The 23,605-nt window shown below is 39.8% G+C and overlaps 1 protein-coding gene across 10 annotated transcripts in view; it reads right to left on the bottom strand.

Annotated features, from left to right (window-relative positions):
• The window catches only part of THSD7B (thrombospondin type 1 domain containing 7B), a 603,973-nt gene that overhangs the window by 106,737 nt on the left and 473,631 nt on the right, over positions 1 to 23,605 (bottom strand). The gene's annotated exons all lie outside the window — the stretch shown is intronic.

Raw genomic sequence — 23,605 nt, 5'->3', positions numbered from 1 at the left:
GAAGGAATGCCACTTCTAAAAAATCTAGGTAGTAGTATCTCTGGGCTGTATTCAACAATGTCACTACATTAGTGGAACAATTTCCACTCTCACAATGGAACTGCAGTTCTCTTTCCTCACACCATGTACCACTAGTAACCCCCTCCCTCCAAAATAATAATAATAATAATGGATGCACAGAGGGAGGAGAGGGAAAGGAAATCCCACTGTGTGGGCAGAAGTCATTCTGCTCATGGAATGGCTTTGTTGGATCCAGCCCTCTGTATTTATATCTTTCATGCTTCTCTCTGAAATCCAGTATTAGTTTACATTAGAAGAATACAAAAGCTTTCCTTTAGGTCTATATAAAATTTCACAGTGCTGCAACCTGACCATAGATGTGAGCTGTTATTACACTCAAAAGAAATTAAAAGAAAAGTAGTGACTGGACCAGCAAACACTTGCTGTCTTAAAGTCACATTTGAAAAAAATACACCTAAGCAGTAGGAAACGCATTATGAACCTCATAATGGAATGATTATACCAAATGAATGACAAAGATAGATAAGCACGGAAACAGACTTTCATTAATCTTTCACCCCTTAGCAGCCATCCTCTCAAACCGAACATGTTAATCTTAGAACATTTTGCCCCTCCAGACACTGCAGAAAAGTAGGAAGCTGCTATTCTTGTGAATTTCTAGGTGTGCTTTGAATAGTACAGAATGCTGGATCATTGCAAGGGACTAGGAATTTCAGCAAGCAAGTTAGTGTTTGTGGCCCAGAGTTTTATTTGCATAGCTGTCTCTTTCTCAACATGCGTATCAGACTTGGAATACAGCATCTGTAAGCTCTAAAGTTTAATTACAATTCGTTCTCATCAAATGTAGATTTCAGAGATTTTGCTATAAAACTTTTTATGGTAGAATCGAATGGATTTTATGTATTTGGTATTCTGAAATGCTGAGCAAATCTTTAAACAAGCTTTATTGTAACTTCTAGCTATTGAAATAGTAGGCATTTTTCACACTTTGCATTCATTGCTCCCACAAATTGAACTGAATAAAAATATCCCGTGGATTTTCGTAGTGTTGAGTGCATTGCATTCATTGGCCTACATTCTGAATATAATTGAATATCTGCTGAAGAAAGCAACCCTCAAGTTTGAGCAAATCTATGTATGCATGCTTTGCTGGAAAAGAATAAGCCAACTATAAGCTTTGGATGTCCACTCCCCCTTCGAAAATCATTTGCAATTTTCAGAAGGCAGAAGGTCATTCCTACAGCTCCCATAGAAATGAATGATTTGGCCTTCACTGAAAACATTTACCAATATCTGTTCAAGGTGCAAGGAGGACACTTAGGCAACTTTGCCTTCAAACTGATAACACAGAAATTTCTATGATTTTGCTGTTTTATTTGCACTGGTTTTCCAAGTCCGAGCTACAAAGAGGAAAGTATTGGAGAATTTCCTTTTTTAAGACAGCTAACCAAGTCTTGACTGATTTATAGTGCTATAGCTATGGAGAATACACTAGTATTAAAATGTGCAGTAAATCTGCATTAAACCCTTTCATTAGTTGCAGTAGCTGGCTCTTATTGATATTATAACAATCTCATAGAATGAAAGGACATTATAAATGAGCACGCAGAGAGAAATACGTAGAGTGTCATTGGCGCAAACAGAATATTTTTCAAAATATTCTGGAGTTCTGAATGCATCGCTATCTGAATACCAAACCAGTTACAGAGATCGGTTTGAAGAGAATGATTCCTGCAATTCAAAGGACCTTGCGCTGGAAGAATTTCATATTTCCTTCTAAAGTCACACACAAGGTTAGTAGGAGTGCCAGCTTTAGAAAAACCAAGCAAAAAAACAGAATGCGGCCAGATGAAAAGAAACAAACTGGCTTACAGTCACAACCTTCAGTAGCTATAGCTAACAGAAAAATGTTTGACAAATGTGGGGAACGAAAAATTCAGCACAGTATATCTAAGAGGGCTTTACGATCTCCAGAAGACTTCTGATAATTTATCAAAGGAACACTAACACTCACAGACAGACAGATAGATGGAAAAAAGGGGAAAGGGGAAAATAAGTATACTCCATCAGGCAGCCTTTTTACAAGACTGACTCTGCATTTAAAAAGGCTAGTGAGAGAAAAGGGGATTGACTGATCGATTGACTGGTAAAGTGAGATGGTAAGAAGTAAATTAAAACACGACGAGTTTGGATAGAAACCAGTAAGTGTTCCTTACTATTTGACATCATTACTAGAACTAGGGGGCATTCAATAAAAACACCAGGGAGCAACTTTGAAATATATGAAAGGAAGAGATTTCTTTCCATACATCTTACAATTTGGCACAAGGTGTCCTAATGGCAAGTAATAACTGAGTAAAAAAGATACGAGAGAAAACCGATGGGCATGAAGATATTCAATGGCTATTAACTAAAGCTCACAACCCTTTTGCTGGAGTTGTCTTAAAATGCTGGTATAATGGGGCCACTGAAAGCTTTCGCAGTATTAACATGCCTCCAGTTTAAAAAAGACATGCCACTGTTACTGCTGGTGCTTATATTAGTAGATGGAAATGTCACCTCCAGGGTTATCTGCAGTATGGTACAATTGCAATTTGATGCTGGAAATGTTACAACAGCTGTTTGTTCCCAATGCAAAGTTTAATGAACTGCAGGAAGAAATTAGCGCCACCTTTTAACATCTGGTTCTTACAATCACTTTACCACTACAGAAACATGAGAAGCCATCAGCTCTGAGGCAGACGTAATTCCCTGCTCCCTGCCTGGTCACTTGCAGAGAGACAGTGCACTGTAGCAGTGGCAGGTCTCGAGGTCTCAAATTTCAGCAGCACCCCATGCAATGCCAAAATTCCAAAAATCAATGCCCCCCCCCACCTTTCAGTCTATATAATAGTTGTGGCATCCTCTAGGCTCTGCGCCCAGTGCAACTGAACCAGTTGTGTTGCCCTAAATATGTCTCTGATTGTAATGGTTAGACCATTTCATGAGGACTGTGGAGACTCAGGTTCAAATCCTTACTCAGTTCCCTAGGTGACCTTGGAACAGGCCCTATCCCTCAGTCTAGCTTACCTCACAGGATTGTGAAAATAAAACTGGGAGTAGGATAAAACCATGTATGCCACTTTGAACGTGCTGGAGGAAAGATGGTACATATATTAAAAACATAACAAAATGTTTTGTTGGATCAGATCAGATACAGAAATAGCTTGCAAGTTAATTATGTTATTTCCTTTAATCAAAGTTTGCTTTTTTTAGAATATGGAATACTCCTAACTGCGAACTGGATTATTCTGATTTGAAGCTGTCACTGGTGAGTATGTATGTATGTATGTATGTATGTATTTGTTTGTTTGTTTGTTTGTTTGTTTGGCTGGACAAATGGCCATCCTCAAGTTAAAATTGAAAGCAGTTAATACTCACCAGGACCAACTAGTTCCACTGATATTATAAGGACCTGTGAGTGGGCTACATATTATTTCAGGGCAAGTAAAAACCAATGAGCTTTAGTTTTCTCTAGGGACCAACATTTCTCTCAAGCCCCCTGCCACAAATGGTTTAAAGGCAGAGTGAAGACAGCAAACACTTCCTTGCCTGATTTGCACTTCACTGGCAGACCTGAGAGACAGTCACTCAAAATGACTTCAGCTGCATTACTGGAGTATACTTACACGGCCATAATGGATGCCTTTGAAAGTGATGGACAGTTAGCAGCAGATAATTGAGGCCTTGTGTTCCAAAAGGTTATTGATTCAAAAAGGCTTCTACTCCTTGATATTATCCACCACTGCTTTAATGCCTAAAGCTTTAAGTAAGCCCCTAAGAAAAAAGTTAAGTTAAAAAAAAGAAAAGGCTTTTTGTTCTAATAATAAAAAGTAATAATTTTTTAATGGTATTGAAGGAACAAATAAGCCATGGTATTTTTGTTCAGTTGTTTCATGGTCACAACAATTCCTATAAAATTAGTATCGCACGGATATCACAATTTTTATAAAATCAATACCACAAGGATACTTCATTATATTCAAAGATGTGAGAGAATCATACCTTGCATTGATATGGCTACAGCAACACTCTCCCATGCTGTATATTTCAATACCACTGATAGGCCAGGCAATTTTCAACTATCCATCACATTGTGCATGCTAACACACAACAAGCTTTCCCATGACAGCATGTCAAGTGAGTTGACTATACTGCTCTTCCCTACTCAACCATTTCATTCTACGTGACAACTTTGAGTGATATCACAGTGCTGTGTTTCATAATAGTGGCTTCAAATCTAGTGCACTACTACAAGCCATGTTGGCTCACACCAGCAGCGCAAAGGCTGTATTCCTTATTGTCTGGTGCAAAGTTTGTCGCACCAGGTTATATGAATGCAATGACATAAGCCAAATGACTTCATTGTAAAGAAATGTTGGACTTCAAGCTGTTTGATGTCAGGCTTTAAGAGTGTCGCCTAAGCAACCTTAGGCAACAATTCCTGTTTTGTCTGATTCCCAAAACAAAGCCCCCAAAAGACAATTCATTCTTCTTTCTTCTGCCCATGGTAAACTGTTTATCAAGGAAGAACAAAGAAACTTTATAGAATAGGACAATTTCCTAGGGCAGAATATGGGGCAAGTTGTGAGGAAGAGTCCTTGGTCTTGCTGCCATACACTGCACTTCTATATCATTCCAGCAACTATCCCAGGTAACAGATGAACTGTTCCACTCCACAGCTAACAATTCCAGAAGGGTGGGGTCATGGCTCCCCAGCAGCTCCCAGTAGTCTTGGGTCATCCAGGAATAGTTATGAGAGTCAACATGGCTTGAGGTACCAGATTTCAAGGCTGAAGCTCTGGTTCCTGAATCTTTTATTATTCTTCAGTCCTGACTTTTGGCCTGTTACTTGCTTTGATCTCCTGGCTTGTCCTTTGCTGCTGACTTGCTCCTTGGCAGTGGTGTAGTGGAGAGGAAACACAAGGAAGCACAACTCCAGGACTTTCTTCTTCTTCTTAGCAGGAGCAATGATGTCATGCTATGACAGCCTCTCCTTGTTTTGGAAAGGGAACAAGGTGATAATAAGGCTGGTCTGTCGCAGGCAGTAATCCCATCTTGGGGTATGTGACAGGCACAGGTTCAAGTGATGAAAGGTCAATAGACTGCTAATCACAGTTCAGGATCCAGTAAGCAAAAGTCAGGTCAAATGGTGGTCAGGTTCCAATAGGTCAAAGTCACATAATTCAGAGGATAGGGCCAGATAAGAAGCATCAGGCAAAACAGATGTAAAGGCAAGTGGGTAAAACAGCTAGCACTCTGCATAGCTCCAAGTGATGCATGGGCTCAAGTTGGACAAGGAAGGCTTGAATGTTACTCTAGCAACCAGAAAGTCCTTATGGAGCCTTAAGCAGGATTCCATCTTGCCCCAACCTTAATGAGTGGAGACTTTTCTCTTAAGAGGCCCAGCTTATTTTAAGAGCCATTGACTCTTAAACATGGCGGGCGGAGAGGTTCTATTATAACCTCTGAGCTGGAGTCATCAGAGTTTGAAGAAAGTAATCCAGTTCTTCAGAGCAGAGAGAAACTGGTTCCTCGGGTGATGGAGCTTCAGAGAAGGTGGGTACATCAAAGACTGGTTCTGAGGTCCATTACCTTCTCCCAGTACAGTATATATCCTCTGCATCCACAGCCTCTTTCCTTGAAGACGGGAAGTTAGAACCCTGGGGAAATCAGACAAACCACTGCACTGCAGGAAAAATGTACACTAGATTTTACCTGACCAGCATCATTTTGGAACCAACTCTTATTCCGGATTTATGTGAAAATGAAAGAGTGGGCCCAGCTATTAAGCAGGGTGAGGCCACTGCCATGGCAGCAGAAGCTCCTGATGCAGCACACCTCTGTGCACCCTGCCTGTCCTCTGCCAGTGACAGAGAAGCACAACAGCCATTGGCACCAATTTCGAGCAAGATCACATCCCACATCTATTTGGGGTAAGATTTCATCCCAAATTGGAATGATCCTGCCTGAAACTGGTGCCAATAGTGGCACCACTTCTCCGCCAATGGAAGATGTGACAGGCAGCAGGCAGGAGTGGCAGCAGCAGGTGTGGTGGTGGTGGCAGGGCAGCACTTGCCATTCCACCTCAAGCAGCAAAATGAGTTGTGCCACCCATGAAAAATGTTATACAGTTGCTTGAGTTGGTTGAAGACAATTTAAAACTAGTTAAATACTGACAGCTACAGTATTTAAAGACATGCTTTGTGTACAAATGAATGGATACATGGGTTTAATTCTATGTTAGTCTGATCTCAGATTACCTTCTGACATACACATCTCAAACTGGTAAACAGCTAAATCTACTCCAAGGAGTAGTAATAAAAATATATTTTATCTTCCATTACATAAAAAATCAAATACCTTTCTCAGCCATTACAGAACGTTGCCCAGTGTCTGAGAAATGAAAACAAATACTGTGTTGTAAATGGAAGGTCACTCTTAAATGGAAATGTGGGGAAAGAAAGAAAGTGAGGGAAAGAAGGTGATGGTTAAAAGCTTCTGATGTAGAACCTTGAAAATATAATGTATACAGAGCTTTGAATATTATTAACAACAAAATCTAGTTGTGATGTGTGGAAGTTTTCTTTTTTTCTTTTTTTAAGGGAATAATACAAGGCTGCATGTGCAAATCTCCATGTTTTAACACATCTGCTTAAGTATTCTTTATCATGGAGCAATGAAATCCTTTACAGAACTGCTGTCTTGAGAGGAAAATAAATCTCCATCACATACAGGCTGGCAAGGGGAAGATGCTGAAAGATCCATTTCCTATATTGTGTTCTAAAACTTTGATCTCCGCCACAAATAAGGAGAGGCATTCTGCTTATCTGTCATGTAAGAATGATCAAGTCCTATAATGCCAGCAGAGGAGTATTGAAAGTGTTATGTCCTAAGGAGAGATGAGCCTGCAATTAGATTTACTGATCCTATGGTAATGTTTGTTGCTGAGGTCATTATCAGTCAAAACACTTTCTTTTCTGTAGTTGTTAGCAGATATGCCACTGTGGCTTCCCTTCTTCCATTTCTGTTGCTTTAAAATGAAAAGGAAAGAAGAATGGGAAAATGAATATTACGGAGACTCCATCTGCAGTATGTCACTTGCTCTTTATACTTAGGTTTTCTTCCTTTATATTAGCAAAAAGAAGAAAGAAAGAAAATGAGGGGGAAAGGAGACATCTTAATTATATCTGCAACTCAGGTAGTGTTTGTACTATATTATTAAAACTTAGCAGATATGCGAGTTCTTACTCTGATCGTGTTAAGTTTAATGGCATGCAGATAATGCACATCTCATTACAAAGAACAGCTTAATTCGTTCTTTTAAAGTACAGTAGCTGCTGAAACAAAGATCACTTCATATATGTAGGTTCCAGAAGCAGCACTGGAAGTACCCCAATGATCACCCAACACAACACAATCATCTCTTCCTACAGCAAAATGCTACCATCAGGAGTATGTTCACTTTACAGCATATCCAGCCTACTTTTCTTTTAACAACTCCCAGGGAAGATTATTGTGCTATTTGTAGACAGCTGGTAACAACATTTTTATATTTATTTCCCTTGGTTGGAACACAACTAGCTGCATTTCCAGGGAAGATCTGCACTTGTGCTTTTCAAACAGGAGCTGTCCATGTCTTGTGGTGTGTTGCCTTTGAAACAGAAGGAAGCAAAAGCAGGTTCTGAAATGAGATGCACTATTATTTTATCTGGTGTCCAAAAGAAGAAGAAAAATCTTCTGTGATAACTTTGGTGCACCTAAAGTAGATCTTTGGATCCCTGTATATTTAGGAGAATTATGAAGGTGCTACTTGCTAATCCATTGTTTATCCTGACTTCTAAGGTCATGTCTGCAACATCCATTTGAAGCACAATACCTCCCCTCAAAAGATCCTGCTTTCAATGTATGGTGTGCATTCCTTCATTCCACCATCCTTATTTCCAGGTAAGAATGTCCAGGACTATAGTCTTCTGTCAACATATCTGACATTTGTTTTTTGTTTCTTTAGACTAAACCCAGGACAGTGTCTTCTGGTTTTCCTCGTAACTTCAGTTGTCGTGTCCTCATTTAAGAAACAGTATTAAGATGTTTTAATATGGAGCATAGCCCTTGCTACATTTGACAAACACCAGCTTTGCTTAGTTGTCTACTCAGGCACTGGATGGCAAAAATTTGATCTGTATGTATAATCTAAGAAAGATGTGCAGATTGCATAGCTAATGTGAGCTGACAGGCCTTTCTCTCTCTCTTCCTTTAGTTAATCCGCATTAAAATGTAAAACTAAAAAATGAAACATGGCCAAGTTACCATGATGCAACCACCTCCTTCTCCTCCTCATGTTGAGGCCAAATGGTCTCCAAGGCACTTGGTGACATAGTGAGCATTGCATTGTCGGCTCTACTTTACCTTTATTTTTTGTGTTACTTGCACTTGACCTTTTACTTTCCTTCTCTTTGCAGCCAAAACAATTACTTGTTCACATTCTCCAGAATGTGGCCAATCACTTCCTTTGGGTTTTTTTTTTAAGCATTGGGTTTTTATTTTGAAATTAAGCTTGAAACAAGCCAAACAAGCCAAACAAAGTACATGATACAACAAGATCACTAATCAAGGGATACGGACAACCTACTGATTACAGTCCTTAGTTTGTGGAATAACTGCAGCATTACAGCCTAAGGAGAAGATTACTCACTAATGGGGGATTTTGGCTGTGTAAATTACATAGCCAAAGCACAGTTGGAAACCTGTGGGTGTGTATCCTGGACTACTGACCATGTATTGGTTAATATGTATAAGCAATTGCTACGGCTGTTAACACAGAATTAGTAAAGGCTCAGAAAAGATTGATTACCCTCTTTTGGTGGCCGATTGTTGTAGCTCTGCATGGCTCCTGGGGAAAGGGAAGGGAGAGATCAGGCCCCTCTCCTTCATGGCTGCCAGTAGTCCTTGCACCCGGCTAGCTGTTGGGGACAATGTGATAGCCTGCCAAGATTTCAAATTTCAAATGAACTGCTGCATCACCCGCCCCCCTCCCAGGTGTGGTATCTCAGGGTATCCCTTTAAAGAGGTCTGGGTGGGAATTCCTGTCCTGAAGGAAAAGAGGTGAGCAGACAGGTCATAAGACTTCTGATTGTGGTCCATGGAGCGAGCTTAGTTGACCTATGTCATCAGGTGCTCCTTAACCTGGGCACAACCCCTTTAAACTTCAGTCATCAGGTGGGAGGTTGATTCAGGATGCATACCCAGTGCCGAGGCCAAAGCCTACCTACATCTGTAATCAATAAAGTTGTGGCCAGTTTTAATTCCAGAACATTGTTGCATCAGTTCTTTCACCTGTTCACCACCTTGCCCCTTCCCATCCCTGGGTACACTGCACATGGGTCCACCAACACCACAATAAAGCAAGGAAGTGTATCACCAACCACCTCATCAATTGCTTCATGGACCATTCCTACAGCTGGATGCACCAATAGCGCTTTGCCAGTCTACACTAGATAGGTTGGTATTTCAACTTTATTCAAAGTCAGAAAAAATCCATCAACCAGATCTCAAAAACAGGAGCACAACTACAAAAATAAATCAGGGTAGTGTAGTGGTTTGACCTTGATATGATGGCAATTCTTTAGAAAACAGCTAGTAGAATTAATCTTGGCCTGAAGAGGGGCAGCTGGTAGCAGATGGCACCCTGAAGCAGAAATGCTTATCTAACCTCCTGACAAGTGCATTGCTGCTGCTTACTGGAGGGGTGAGGGGGTGGCGAGGTCAGCATGGGATAAATGCACCACTGGAGGCAATCTGGTGCTCCTGATGGTATGTTTGCACCACCCCACCCACCCTTGGTAAGCAATAGCAATTCATCATCCAACAGGTCAGATAAGCATCTCTAGCCCACCATCCCACCCACTACTGGGAGCAGCTCCTATGATCAGCATATTTTTGTCTAACTTATGAAATGCCAATGATACAACGTATTGGTTCTGCTATCATGACCAGTCGATCCTATTGTATAAGGATCATTCCTTCTGTAGAACCATCAAAAGGATACATGCATCTGCAAGGCATTATAAAATATGCAAGAGCAAATATCTGGACAGTCCTCATTTCACTGAAAATCAAGTAAATATGTATAAAAAGTATAATTATCTGTTTCATTCTTAAATGGGTTACTTGGGAAATAAAATGCAATAAGAAAACAATTCAAAGCTTTGAGCAGCCATTAGAATTCCTCAAGCATATTCCTCGCTTAAGAGAGCACTGAAGTTTGAAATGTTTAGTGTCAGAGATACAGTAAATAGCAGCTGTTTCCCCAGAAGCATGCACAAAAACAGACTAAAACAAAATACAAATATGCAACATTTGGCAGTTTTATAAATTCTCACTATTTCCCCGATAAAAATATAAATATGTGTTATGGTATTCATTTTTTTGCTTTCATATTTACATGGGAGTCAGAATCAAAGTAAAAAGCTAATCAGTGTTGTTAATTTGCAGGTGTGATTTAGGACTCTTTATGAATGGTAGTTGCCTTCTTCTGGAACACATTCTTTACCATGTCTTCTGTAATTGGTGGGGGGCTAAGGATCCTAAACCCACTCTTTCAGAGTTTCACAGTCACCCCCAAGTTGTTCTCATCCTTCCCATCCCAACCTCAGCATCCTATTTATTTGAACTAACATGCACTTCCCTTTTGCTGTATCATCTGGTACTTTTCTTCTGGTATACTAAAAAGGAGAATAAAATTTTGAAGCAATGTCTGTGATTCAATGAGCAACGGACTAAATTCAGAAAACAGCACCACAGTATCCCCTTAAGTGCTTACTGCAGAAGTGGAGAACCCATCACCCCCCTCAAGATGTTTTTGGATTGCAACTCCCATCAGCTCCAGCCTGGATGGCCAATGGTCAGGGATAATGGGAGCTGTAGTCTAGCAACATCTGGTGAATGACAATTCCTCATTCCCCTTTGAGTGACACTTCAAGAAGGGGGTGAGGGTAGCTTTGTAGTTGCTGAAGACACATTAAGCCCATCATTACCACATCTGCAGTCAGGATATAGCTGCTATATTCCAGTCCCCAAAATCCAGGTGGCCTAATTTGCACATTATGCATGTTTTGTTAATTATGCAAATCAAGTGGTAGGGTGGGGAAGCCTTAAGCAACCCAACCCCACTGTTTTCCTACTCCTCTTCGCAGTGTTGCTTTGCAGCAAGGAAACAGCCTTTTCCCTTCTACAAACAAGGGCATGTAATGCACACCTGAACCCTCTAAGGCTAAATACATAGTCAGCTAATGGCATAGAACAGCAGCCAGAATCAGGGCAAAACCATGAAAAGTAGCCATGAGGCAACTCTGGTTCAGCAACATGGACTGGAATTACTGGAATGATGTGCTCTTTCACTGCATATTCAAAGGCTGAGATGACTGCCCGCCATTTACAGACAGAGAGCTGAATCTTAATTGGAAAGAAGGTGGTACATATAATGCGACAAGGGAGAAAGGTAGAAGCCTAGAGTCTTGTGTAGCACCATTTTAGTTCCACATTACTGGCTATTTGTTTCCAATGGTAAAAGCAAAGAGAAAGAGTGTGATTCAGAAAAGTAAGGGGGGGATTTCCAGAGGGTAAGGAAGATTAACAGAGCATTCCTATTCCTCTACCTCTCCTCCCTCTCTTATTCCACCTACTTTTGTCTACTTGTTTTGCTTATTCATTATTGGTGGCAGTGCTAGTGGCATAATCAGGTTGAGAATGGGTAGTGTACTGCTTGACTCTAGTGACAAACTACTCCAGAAATTAAAAATCTTAATTAGGTTTCAGAGAGGTAAAAATGAATCCTCAAAAAGGTGGATAGAGCTACAAAGTTGTTTGCCATTACAGAACTTCTCTCTGACAAATGTCTATGCTTCTCAGGGAAACATGAATGATCTGTGGTTTTTACATTTATGTGAAGTCTGTATGATCAGAGGCAAGGTGCAGCTCACTAATCACACAGAGAAAAAGCAAAGCTAGAGCAAAGTGGGCAAGGATCTGGCAAAGAAGATCAGAAAGATAACCAAAGAGAAATTTCACTGAGCACTTTCTTAGAAACCTAACATTTTAAATGCAAGGTGATCAATTAATGAAGGTCAAGGGCTCTTCTCTTTGTTCTGGATTTTTCAGACAAGCATAACAGTAGCTAAGTGTATGTAGTAGGCCAATGGACAGGGAGGGGGAGAAAACAGGCAAGAAAACTACTGTGTCATCAAAACACTACACTACAGAAGAATTGCCTCTTTATTGGGCTCAATAAAAGATAATGCATTCTGCAGGTAAAATGTTTTCTAAGGAACTCTCGGCAAATTTATGAACCATGCTTGCTAGATGATTATTGAGGGCAAGTTAAGATTGGGTAGATAATTAAGGTTGAAAACATGTCTCTGGATCATAAAAACCCACAGAAAATGCCATGAGAAAAGTTTACACAAACACTTGAGGGCACTGTGGGGCTTGGAATATACAAGGTCATGAAGCTGTGGAAGGGATTAACAAATAAAAATCTGGCCACAAGGAACAATTACTGAACAAGTTGAGAGAAAGGTGATGTTTCATCTCATTATTGTATAGGATTACTTATCTTCAGATGGTTTGCCATTTTTGTTACACAGTGTAAGTAGCCATTATCCCTTTATGATGCCTGAAGCCAAGAAAAACACTAGCTGCTTCAAAAATGTATTTGTAAATGTACAGCACATCTGAACATAAGTACAGGAGATAAGAGGTTGTGGGTCTGTGGTGGTGGAAGCAGGTGGCCAATGCACTGAAGGGCAAAAACTCTTCTGCAAGCAAGCAATATAGCTGATGAAACTGCAAGAGTTAATTATATTACCTTGTTGTATATTGGAAGGGTTGATCCATAGTGAACTACAGTTCCTACTAGGTAGCCACTTGAGCTATAAATATAACCTTAACTCATCACTTCTAATAAATGGGAATATTGCCATTAAGTTTCAGATGTGACTTGTAGCCTTAGGCCACAATCCAATGGACAATGAAGTCACAGAAGTTCAATAGGCATGTTCAAACTGCTGTTGGACTGTGGCCATAGTGCTTAAAGCATTTTATGCCACTCTAGAAAGGGATCATCAATACAAAAAAAAATGTTTTAAATAGTTTCAGCACGCTATAAAAACTAGATTGCTCCCATCAATCAATCCAGAGACATTCTGTAAGTAGAAACAGAAAACCTTTTTAACATGATAAATGCCAACAACATTAGACTATTGGCAAATTATACCTTAAAGCAAAGATTAGCGGAACACACAGGCTTTGCCTACTGGCAACATTTTAGAAAGCAATTATAAAACTTATGAATTAAAGATTTCTGTCCTTAATGTACTGAAACTTATCTAGTCATATCAAATATTTCATTAGTTGCAATGGATTTATTCATGGAAAACATCTTGCAAGTGTTAGGTATGATATCTATAAACAGCAACATCTCTTTGCAAGTCTTTTTTATTCAGATGAAACAAAACACCATCAATTCTTGCCTTTTCAATTTCCATGAAAATTTGTTCTACAGCAAAATGAAAGGCCGGATGGGGGGAACCAACTGATAAATTCAAACTGCAAAGGCAGTAATCAACCAAAAAGGCAAGTCAGATTTATTTGAGAATGTCTATGATATCCTACTAGAAATAGCAATGCACAAAATGTGGGAAAGTGTTTCCTCATTTCAGTCACATATATCAACCACCTCTCCCCACTATATCAATGGGTTTAGCTCTAGTAGAAAACTTTCTGTAGAAAGACTCGCCAAGGAGGATAGAGTTATAAAAAGGTGCAGTACAAATTCTTCTCAACTGGATTCAAATAAAACACAAGCCAAGGAGCTGTAGACTTAGATATCCTATCAGTACATTTGATTTACTTGTATTCTCCATAGCAAGGCAGGTAATTCCCATATAAAACTTTATTCTCAAGCTGCTACGACCTTGACTTTTACTGCAAGTTCAACTGAAGGGATATTGTTTCAGAGAAGAAGGGAGTTCTCACAGATAAGATAATGAAGTGTCAAATATACCTTATGAAATACAACTATTGTTTCAAAACAAGAGGTTCTGATTTAGTGTTTGTTAACAGACAATTCAAAAATTATGACTTGGTCCGTATATGGAACATACCCGATGACAAACGCTGAATTACTCATTTGTTTATCTCATAAAGTATAGGCTTGTATCACAGAGACACCTTCTGCTTTCTATAAGAGGGAGGAAATCAGGGCTGGGGGGGCAGAGTGAAGCTAGAATGTAAATTAAATGCCAAATGGGTAGAAATCCTTTCTGATATATATATATTAGTTGGAACTCCTTGTTTCTACCACTGAAAATATGAAGGAACATAATTGCATCAAAGTTTCCGATTCATTCCTAAGTTACTTAAAATGTCTCAAATGGTTACATTTGTGGAGTTGTTTTCCTCATTAAAAACCAGAACCCCCCTGTTAAGCCTGTAATTTTCAAAATATATTTTCCTGGCGGTTTAAAAGGGTATTCAGTGGCAAGGAAAATATTAAGCATCTTTCCCCAGTGGTGTTTGTGACACAAACCAAACAAATGGGGCACTTAACACTCACCTTTCCATTTGCCACTGTTGGGACCCATTTAGCTATATAAAGTACTTTTCATATTTAATTCTGCAGCCAAATAGGATTATTACCTGTCACAGCTGAAACGGTATCGCAAATCATTTGCTAATAGAAGGAAACCAGAATAATGGGATGGAGAGAAGATATATACCTATTTTAAATAACATGCATCCTATGTGTTTTATATTCACGCTGGGCAAAGCCAACAGCTAAGCAAGTGGGTATAGAAGGTTATTTGATTCGCTCAGGGATCACTCTCTTCTCAACTCTGCCTGATATTAAAATAACCATCCTAATCAGAAATCTCAACACATACTAGCATTTTGCAACACTCCCAGGGAAATAAACTTAAATAAACTTAGATTTATTTCACAGCTGGAAAGACAACTGGCAGATATCACTTGCATGTTAAGATTTAAAGTGTACAGGTCTAGAGGTCCACTTTCAGCAGGTAATGTGCTTCGGATTAATTCTATTTACCTTTCAAAATGTTGAAAACACATCCAGTAGGATTTTCTTTCTTCGTTTCCACTCACCTTTAAAGTTTACTATATATATATGAAAAAGTATACACTACTCTAAGGTGAAAGATAACATTTTAAGCTAGTTACAGATAGGTAGCCGTGTTGGTCTGCCAGTCAAAACAAAAAAAATTCCTTCCAGTAGCACCTTAAAGACCAACTAAGTTAGTTCTTGGTATGAGCTTTCGTGTGCATGCACACGAAAATTTCGTGTGTATCTGAAGAAGTGTGCATGCACACGAAAGCTCATACCAAGAACTAACTTAGTTGGTCTTTAAGGTGCTACTGGAAGGAATTTTTTTTATTTTAAGCTAGGTTTGACAACGGCAGGACATGCCCGCTGTTAGGCTTTGCTCATCAGTGCAGATAATCTAAATCTCTTTGCTCTTCTTTTTGTACCGGATGAAGCTATGTACTATTTGAATAAGCTATCAGCCGTTGCAAGCGAGAGATGAAATAGACAACAAAAGCATTTTTAAAGCTGTTTTTATGTGGATACAGTAATTAATCATTCTGAAAATAAATATAAAACCCACCGTTCCACAAAGCCAATGTCATTTTTCTAATCACCTACCACATGAGTTAATTACGATGCACCAAATGTGCTTAGAATAAATCAAATTTTATTTTTTCATGAAACTGAATACTCACTCACAGTACACATTTATAATATAATCATGGATTTTTCTTGGTGGTGGTGGGAAATACAGCTTTGTTAAGGAATTAACCTGAGCAAGTGAAGGGTTAAACTGGAAGTGGGAAAGAGGCTTGTATGAAAGCCCCACCTCCCAACATTCCCAGGTATGCATGATCATGCAGATCTTTGCATGATTAGGTCTGAAGTCAGTTGTTAAGTGCATTCACTTATAAATTGTCCCTGCAATCAAAAACCCTGATAAGCCAGGGGCTTGCAAGCACTTTTAATTGAACACACTTCAAAAGCTTCTTTGGAACTTCACAGTACTTGCAGAAAGTTCTGAAGAGCAGACCAGGGACATTGGAGAAGTGTTGCATATGCACTCCATACCCCAGTTTAACCCTTTGAACGTTCAGGAAAATACCTGAACACAGCTTATCCCTTTTCTGTATGGAAGAAAGGTCCATGCACAGGGGATGGGCAGATAGTAGAGTGAAGTGTAAGGGCAAAGAAGAAGAAATGGCCTTTACCACCTCAGAATGCAAATTGCATGCATATGTGTGTGCATGTCTTGGAGAGAACCCTCATGCCAATCACTTCTGCATATGAAAAGCTGGCAGATCAGAGAAACATGGCAAGAATATGTTAAGCCTTCCACATAAAAAAGGCTAGGAAAAGAAGTACTGCATTTAAGAATACATTGAAATGTGCTGTGGAAGAAATCATTTGGGGAAGAGGGCAGAAACCATAGGAGGTTCATGCACTCATATAATAATTCAAATCAACATCACACTGTCTTAAAATCATGTGAGGAGGGCATTGAACCTTAGGATCTCCTACTTGCAGGAGAAGTTATATGTACCCTAGATTGAACCCAAGGAAGTATACACCATAAAGCTTCACCTCTGAAGCCATTTCAGTTTTTCAGTTGGGGAGGGGGGTCAATGATCCCACATAACTTGCTTTGGGAACTGAACCAGCACAGGGCCAAAAGGAACTTAAACAGTCTTATCTACATTTATTTCCCCATCTGTCTCTGTTGTATGGGAAAGGAAATAACCTGCATTCTGTCAAGGAAGGGCAGTTATGGCCTTAAGGCCTCTGGCATTCAGGCCTAGCCTTGAACTTACATGTCACCATGAGCAACTGAAAGGGAAGTTCTTCACTCCCCCTTTCTCTGAAGAAGGGAATATTCGCATTACAACTTTTCTACTTCAGTCGCTTGCTTTCTCTCCCTAATTACCTGCCCTCTTAAGGGCAGATTTAGGTAAAGGTAAAGGTACCCCTGCCCGTACGGGCCAGTCTTGCCAGACTCTGGGGTTGTGCGCCCATCTCACTTAAGAGGCCAGGGGCCAGCGCTGTCCGGAGACACTTCCGGGTCACGTGGCCAGCGTGACATCGCTGCTCTGGCGAGCCAGAGCCGCACACGGAAACGCCGTTTACCTTCCCGCTGGTAAGCGGTCCCTATTTATCTACTTGCACCCGGGGGTGCTTTCGAACTGCTAGGTTGGCAGGCGCTGGGACCGAGCAGCGGGAGCGCACCCCGCCGCAGGGATTCGAACCACCGACCTTTCGATCGGCAAGTCCTAGGCGCTGAGGCTTTAACCCACAGCGCCACCTGCGTCCCATATAAGGGCAGATTTACCCAGCCCTATTTACATCCCAAGCTTGCCTTGCTGCATCTAAGCATCCATGACAGCCTGCCAAATCCCCAGTGCCGTCCTTTCTCCTTATATGGGAAAAGTAGTTTTCCCACCACCCTTGCCTTTGCCTCTCTCCCTCTTCTTCCTTCACAGAAAAAAAAAAAAAGAATCCAATTAGCTACCAGTCAAGCCATGCTTTTTTCTGGTGTGGCCTACTCCTGTATGTTTGCAACTTGTGTTCCCCTACCCCCTGGGATTTCTCTCCCTTTCCCTCAATATTTCCAGTCTACAAAATACAATGTCCCCCATGGCATGGCATGTCTTTAAACTTAAATTTAGAAGCCATACTTCTGTTGTTGACACGTGTCATTCATAAAAAGGGTACATATACCAATATCCAGATTTATGGGATACATCTTGATCCTGCCTCTTGGTTTGGACTTTGGTTCTTACTATTGGCTTTAATCCATGGCTTGTGATTCTTCATGTCTCGTTCTCCTCAGAATGCTACCCACAGGCCACAGCTGAATACCAAATACCATACCAAATTCAAATAAGGAGGAGCCAAATTCTGTTCTGACAAAATAATCCTTGTGAAAAGTCTCAACCAGGCCACTGGAATGATACAACCCTTAAACAGAGGAATAGCAGTTTCATTATGAAATAGTGTAAAGTGAATAACAACTAGAAGAAACTCACTTCAGTGTTCAAGAGAGATTGCTGTTCATTTCCTCTCTCATTATGTCTTTCATCCTCTTGAGCAAGTCCCTGAACAGTTTGGATCTCTAAAGACATCTTTCATCTACTATATACTCTTGCTTAGTGCTCTGTTGTCACTTTAAAAAAAAAACAGAAAGAAAAAGGAGGGAGGAATACACTGCCTAAGATGGTCACTTGAATCAAAGGCACTGCACAGTAGATAAAAGAAATCTAAGGAGGACCAAACTTAATGAAGGAATGATATTTAAAAGGATCCCTGCACTCTCTCATCACCCCTTCACCATTTTCCACATTAAAGTAGGAGCACCTTAAACAAAAGTGGCCTTTATTTTCCCTAAACTATTAAATAAAGCTTCCAGACAACCAGCTGTCTGATGATGAGTGAGAAATGCTAATATGCTTCTGAACTGTGTACATTTAGACCTGACTTTAACAGGCACATTTATCATTGATCTGGTGGTGGGTCTCTCATCCCTTCCCATTAACGGAGAAAGCCATAGTGTGAAAAGCTTTGATGTCCCTTCAAGTCTTTTGCTCTCATTATTTTTGATTTTGTTAATGTTTCTTGCATAAGGCATTTATCTTGTAATTCAAGTTTTCTGTATTATGCGAGGAGAAAATACCCAGTTTGGATAGAAGTCTGGTGCTCTAAACTTTGGCCTCCCTCGTGCCTTACTTTTCATGTGCAAGTAATATATTAAAAAAGCCATCAGAGGGGGAACATTGCCTATTTTTGCACTAAAGTCACGTGTATAATTTTGCCTGACACAATGTTTATCATCTTCCTTTTACTGAAACTCGGCACATTACTAAATTGCCTTTGGTTAAAATGTAACACTGCACATATCACTGTCAGGTCAGATTGCTATAAAGACTTTTCTTGGTTTTCAGAGTGTTGATAGAACGATTTTGGGCTAGAATGCACTTAATTTTAAAGTGAAATTTAGCATTGCAAGAATGAACCACAGTGAGCCTCAGGCCTCTGCACTCGCCACCCCCTGTTCTAGTGCGGTTGTGAGGAGGAGTTCAAACACTTTTGCTTCTAGTTGAGAGGCAGCTTGCAATGTTGGAGTCACCTTTAATATTCCACATGAAAGTCCTAGTGAGACTTACTCCCAACTATACATGTTTAGAATGGGGCTGATAGCATTGACAAGAAAATAAACAAGATGGCTTTGGAAAAGCTCTGCTTCGTCCTTGAATTAGGGGCATGACATGAAACAGGGATCCATCTTCTTAGGAATGTTTTTAAAACAGAGGGACTCTTTGGTCTGCAGGATATAAAAGACACCTTTGAAGAAAGCATTTAATTTGACTCAACATGCACAAGCTGTTATTTTGATGGTTACAAAAAAGGCAATACAGTGGTATCTCGGGTTAAGAACTTAATTCGTTCTGGAGGTCCGTTCTTAACCTGAAACTGTTCTTAACCTGAGGTATCACTTTAGCTAATGGGGCCTCCCGCTGCCACTACACGATTTCTGTTCTCATCCTGAAGCAAAGTTCTTAACCCAAGGTACTATTTCTGGGTTAGCGGAGTTTGTAACCTGCAGCGTCAGTAACCTGAGGTACCACTGTATTTTTACATTTGAGTGCAGATTAATAACATAAAAACAATACTTAACTAGTGTACATGTAATAGGAACTGAAAGCAAAAAAAGATATTAGATAGATATATCCCTTTCCCCACCCTTCTGACCATATAACCATCCAATTATTTAAATTGCTGTTCTATCTTAAGAACATGAATGAATTTATTATGGTAAAAACCCTAGATGAAAAAGTGGATGTGGCATAAGACTATAGGAAGCAGTGAATTAGCAAGGTGAAATAAAATTGTGCTGTAATTCAAGCACTTGTCTAATGGATAGTATGCCAATGGCAATCCTTTACAGATTTCCCCAAGGTTAATGTGTACCCAGGACTTCTGCAAAAATAATAATAATCAGGTCATCAATGATAGTTTTGTATGCAGTCATTTAAAGTTAACTGATTAATTTATTGTATACTGGCATGGCCAATTATTTATCCCCCCAGGAGGTTCTCAGATGCAGAAGAAGGTAGAAAAGGGTTCTTTCAGAGACTCTGAGATCTGGAGAGTCTGTCCTGAATTGCTCTGAGAACTCATTTGTTCCCAGTGGATCATTTCCAGAGCTCTACTGTCAAAATTTGTGGTTGCAAATGATGTTGGGGTGACTACAGTTAAGGGGGAGGGAGCCTATGCAGTGGCAACCAGAGCGCTGCTACTAAAATTGCAACTGACACATAAGGAGCTCCAGTTCTCTAACATTCAATAAGGAGAGGATTTAAGCTATATACACATGGTCAAACTCTGTGTATAGTCAGGAGGATTGAGGCTGCACCAGGCCATTTTCTTCTCTCCCTAAGTGCATGTATTAGAGACAATGGGTTGCATCCAATGTTGCAAGTGCATAGTTCCACTTGTGCAGTGGGATTTCCTCTCCTCTCTGTGTGCATCCACAGAATCTACTCTAGAGGGTCTACCAACTCTATGAAGCACATTTTGAGAGTGCATGGGGGTGGAGGCTGCAGGGAATAGGAGAGGAGGGGGCAGTTCCATTGCACAAGTAGAATGGCAACCCAGTGTTTGCACAGGAACACCTAAAATGCAAAAAAAATATAAATGGCTAGATTCCATTCATACCACTACAAAATCAAAGTGCAAACGCCACAAAATAGAGCACCAGGCTTTGTAAGTGTAAGCAGCTACATAAACATGTAACCTAAGAAAAGAATTCCAGGCAGGCTGGTACATTGAGGGGAGTGGGAAAGGGCAGCTCGGCCCCCAATGCTACTGCATGGAGCTTGCACATTAGTACATGAGTCTAGTGTGTCCAACAAGGGACAGGAGCTCTTTCTTTTGGAGTGCTAGTTTCAGAAGCACCACAACTACCGTATATTCTGAATCAGAAAATTGTCTATACGACCCGCCGCCGCCCCCCCCCCGGAATTTCTTACACACAAAAAAGTATTTTACGTTAGGGTGCCCCTTTACATGCAAGTCATTCTTTAGAACCCTTAAATAACAGGACAGTGAATCATTTTCTGCCACAAGGTTGCTATAGCGAAACCTTAAATGACTGCTCTACCACTTATCGCCAATCATAAATGTAACCTTAGATGTACATGCTCAATTCTGAAATATTATTTTCAGGAAATGACTCATAATTAGTAAATAAGTTCATGTAACTACCAAGCAAGGATATGTCAAGGATGTTTTAACCTCAAAAGAATTATAATATTGGTAGATAGTGATAATTTCTGCTTACATTAAGTACCTAGTTTATTATCTTGTTGTTTTAGAGTTATTTGTTGGCCATGCACTGGGATGACTGAAAAATATATATCTATATTTATATTTACAGTATATACGCCATGCTTCTCACTTCTCTTCCCCCACCTTGCTTACCCAGCAGCCCCTCTGCCATCATTTCCCCCACATCTGGCCAAACCCTCATCTCTTTGCACCTAACCATCTCCTCCTCTCTTTATACCTCACTGACCCCCTTGCACCTATCTCCTCACAGCTTGCTCAGACCTCCACCCTCACCTCACAGCTTGCCCCACCCACAGAGCACCACAACATTTAATGTATTTTGCTTAACTGGTGAGAGTCACATTTATTAGATTTGAGCACCACCCTTCACCCGACAATCCCAGCACAGTTCACAACATAAAAATACAAGATAAAAAACATGAAATACATAATTAAAAAACCCCAAACAAACAAATAGATATTCTACAAGCAGAGTTCTTAGGTCTCTTGGTTCCAGGAACAATGAAAAATGTTACCTCACCACTGGCCAAGATGAGGAAACTGTACTATTGAGCTACCCATGTTAAATGGACAATGATATCTAATCCCACATCCTAGTACCTTGTCTCTCACATTTCTTATTCTTATCCCTCTGCTGCCCACCTATGAGAATTGTTTTAATTCAATTTGTCTCCCTAATGCACTGCAGAACCCAAAAGCAATTTGGAAGTTCTTTGTAGTCCATATAATCCGATTCTTTGCATGTTTTCAACTGACTTAAAATGGAGGAGATAATTGGGAACTGTTTGTTTGGTTTTTTAAAAAAAGGTTTCTATAGAACTTGTCCTAATAAATATCCATGACTATTATTTCACAAACATAAACTCAGATTTGCAGAGGGAGATGTTGAACATCAACTTGGAAAGTGTAAGAGTTTTTGTTTTGGAATCTTTTTATCTTTAAAAAACCCCAACAACAAAAACCAACCTAAGTCTTACAAAAGGATTTAAAGTTTTGACAATGAATCCAGACAGCTCACATATCTACTGGGAAAAGAAACCAAGAACAACAAATCATAAAGCAAATAGAAAGAGAAATAAATCTGGAATGGTATTCCAATAGAAGCAACTGCCTTCATACCTCTGAAATGAAAATCCGTGCAGCCAAACCTCCCAGGTAACTTTATTCTCTATTTTTCTAAAACATTTACTTACTTCAATTCCCTGCCCAGACTTTTTTTATTGCTCCCAAATTACAGCTCATCACTAAAAACTGAAATTCTAAACTTTCTAACATATGGTACTGTACATGTGATCATCTTCTACTGGGATAACCTTTCATTAAAGTGTTTTGTTTGTTTTTCCAGCAGGAATGACTAACAACAAGATACCTCAGCTACTGTACTAAAACTGTTATCAAAGGGTGTGCTTAACCTCTCAATAGCACCAGTCTGTTTCAGGTTCCCACATTAGTGCTCTCAAAGTTGCACTTTTATAATTTAATTATTATGCTCCAGGAACTAATACTCATAGAGCCAACAAGTCATACTAAAATATGCAATAACATGCTTTTTGGAAGACAAGTTCTCCTACAGTTTTTGTCATTCCTCAGAAAGCATGGAGTTAATTATTGACAACCATTTCCATTGTATCCATTCTTGAGTCAGCAATGGAATACGGTATTTTAGGAAGCGCCTTGACCGACACTTTTGTTGCATGCACTTCTCTTGCATCGTGTATAGACACATCAGCATCTATATTCCTCTTCCTGCCCGTGTCAATTATTTGTGACTGGATTCTGCATTAAAAATTCTGCATAAATTACTAAATTACTTTACAAACCAGAAGTTCAATAAAATCACCACTCAAAACAAAACAGCAGTCATTAGGTGATTAACAGACAAGTTTAAAAGAAACCAACTGATTTATCAGTGGCCAACAAAGGCCTCATAAAATAAATCTTAAATAAAGAGAAGGTAGAAGGATCTTAAATCTCTGATCTTTGCACTAATCACCACACCACTAAGATTACAAAACCCCATTTTTTTAAAAAAAACAACATTTTATTATTAAGACTTGAAACAGGAAACAACACTAGTAAATCATAATACAGTAACACTAA

This window comes from Podarcis gaigeae (genome assembly GCF_964106915.1).
Source record: "Podarcis gaigeae genome assembly, chromosome: 1".
In the NCBI taxonomy this organism is placed as follows: Eukaryota; Metazoa; Chordata; class Lepidosauria; order Squamata; family Lacertidae; genus Podarcis; species Podarcis gaigeae.
This window is presented reverse-complemented; position numbering and strand designations above follow the sequence as displayed.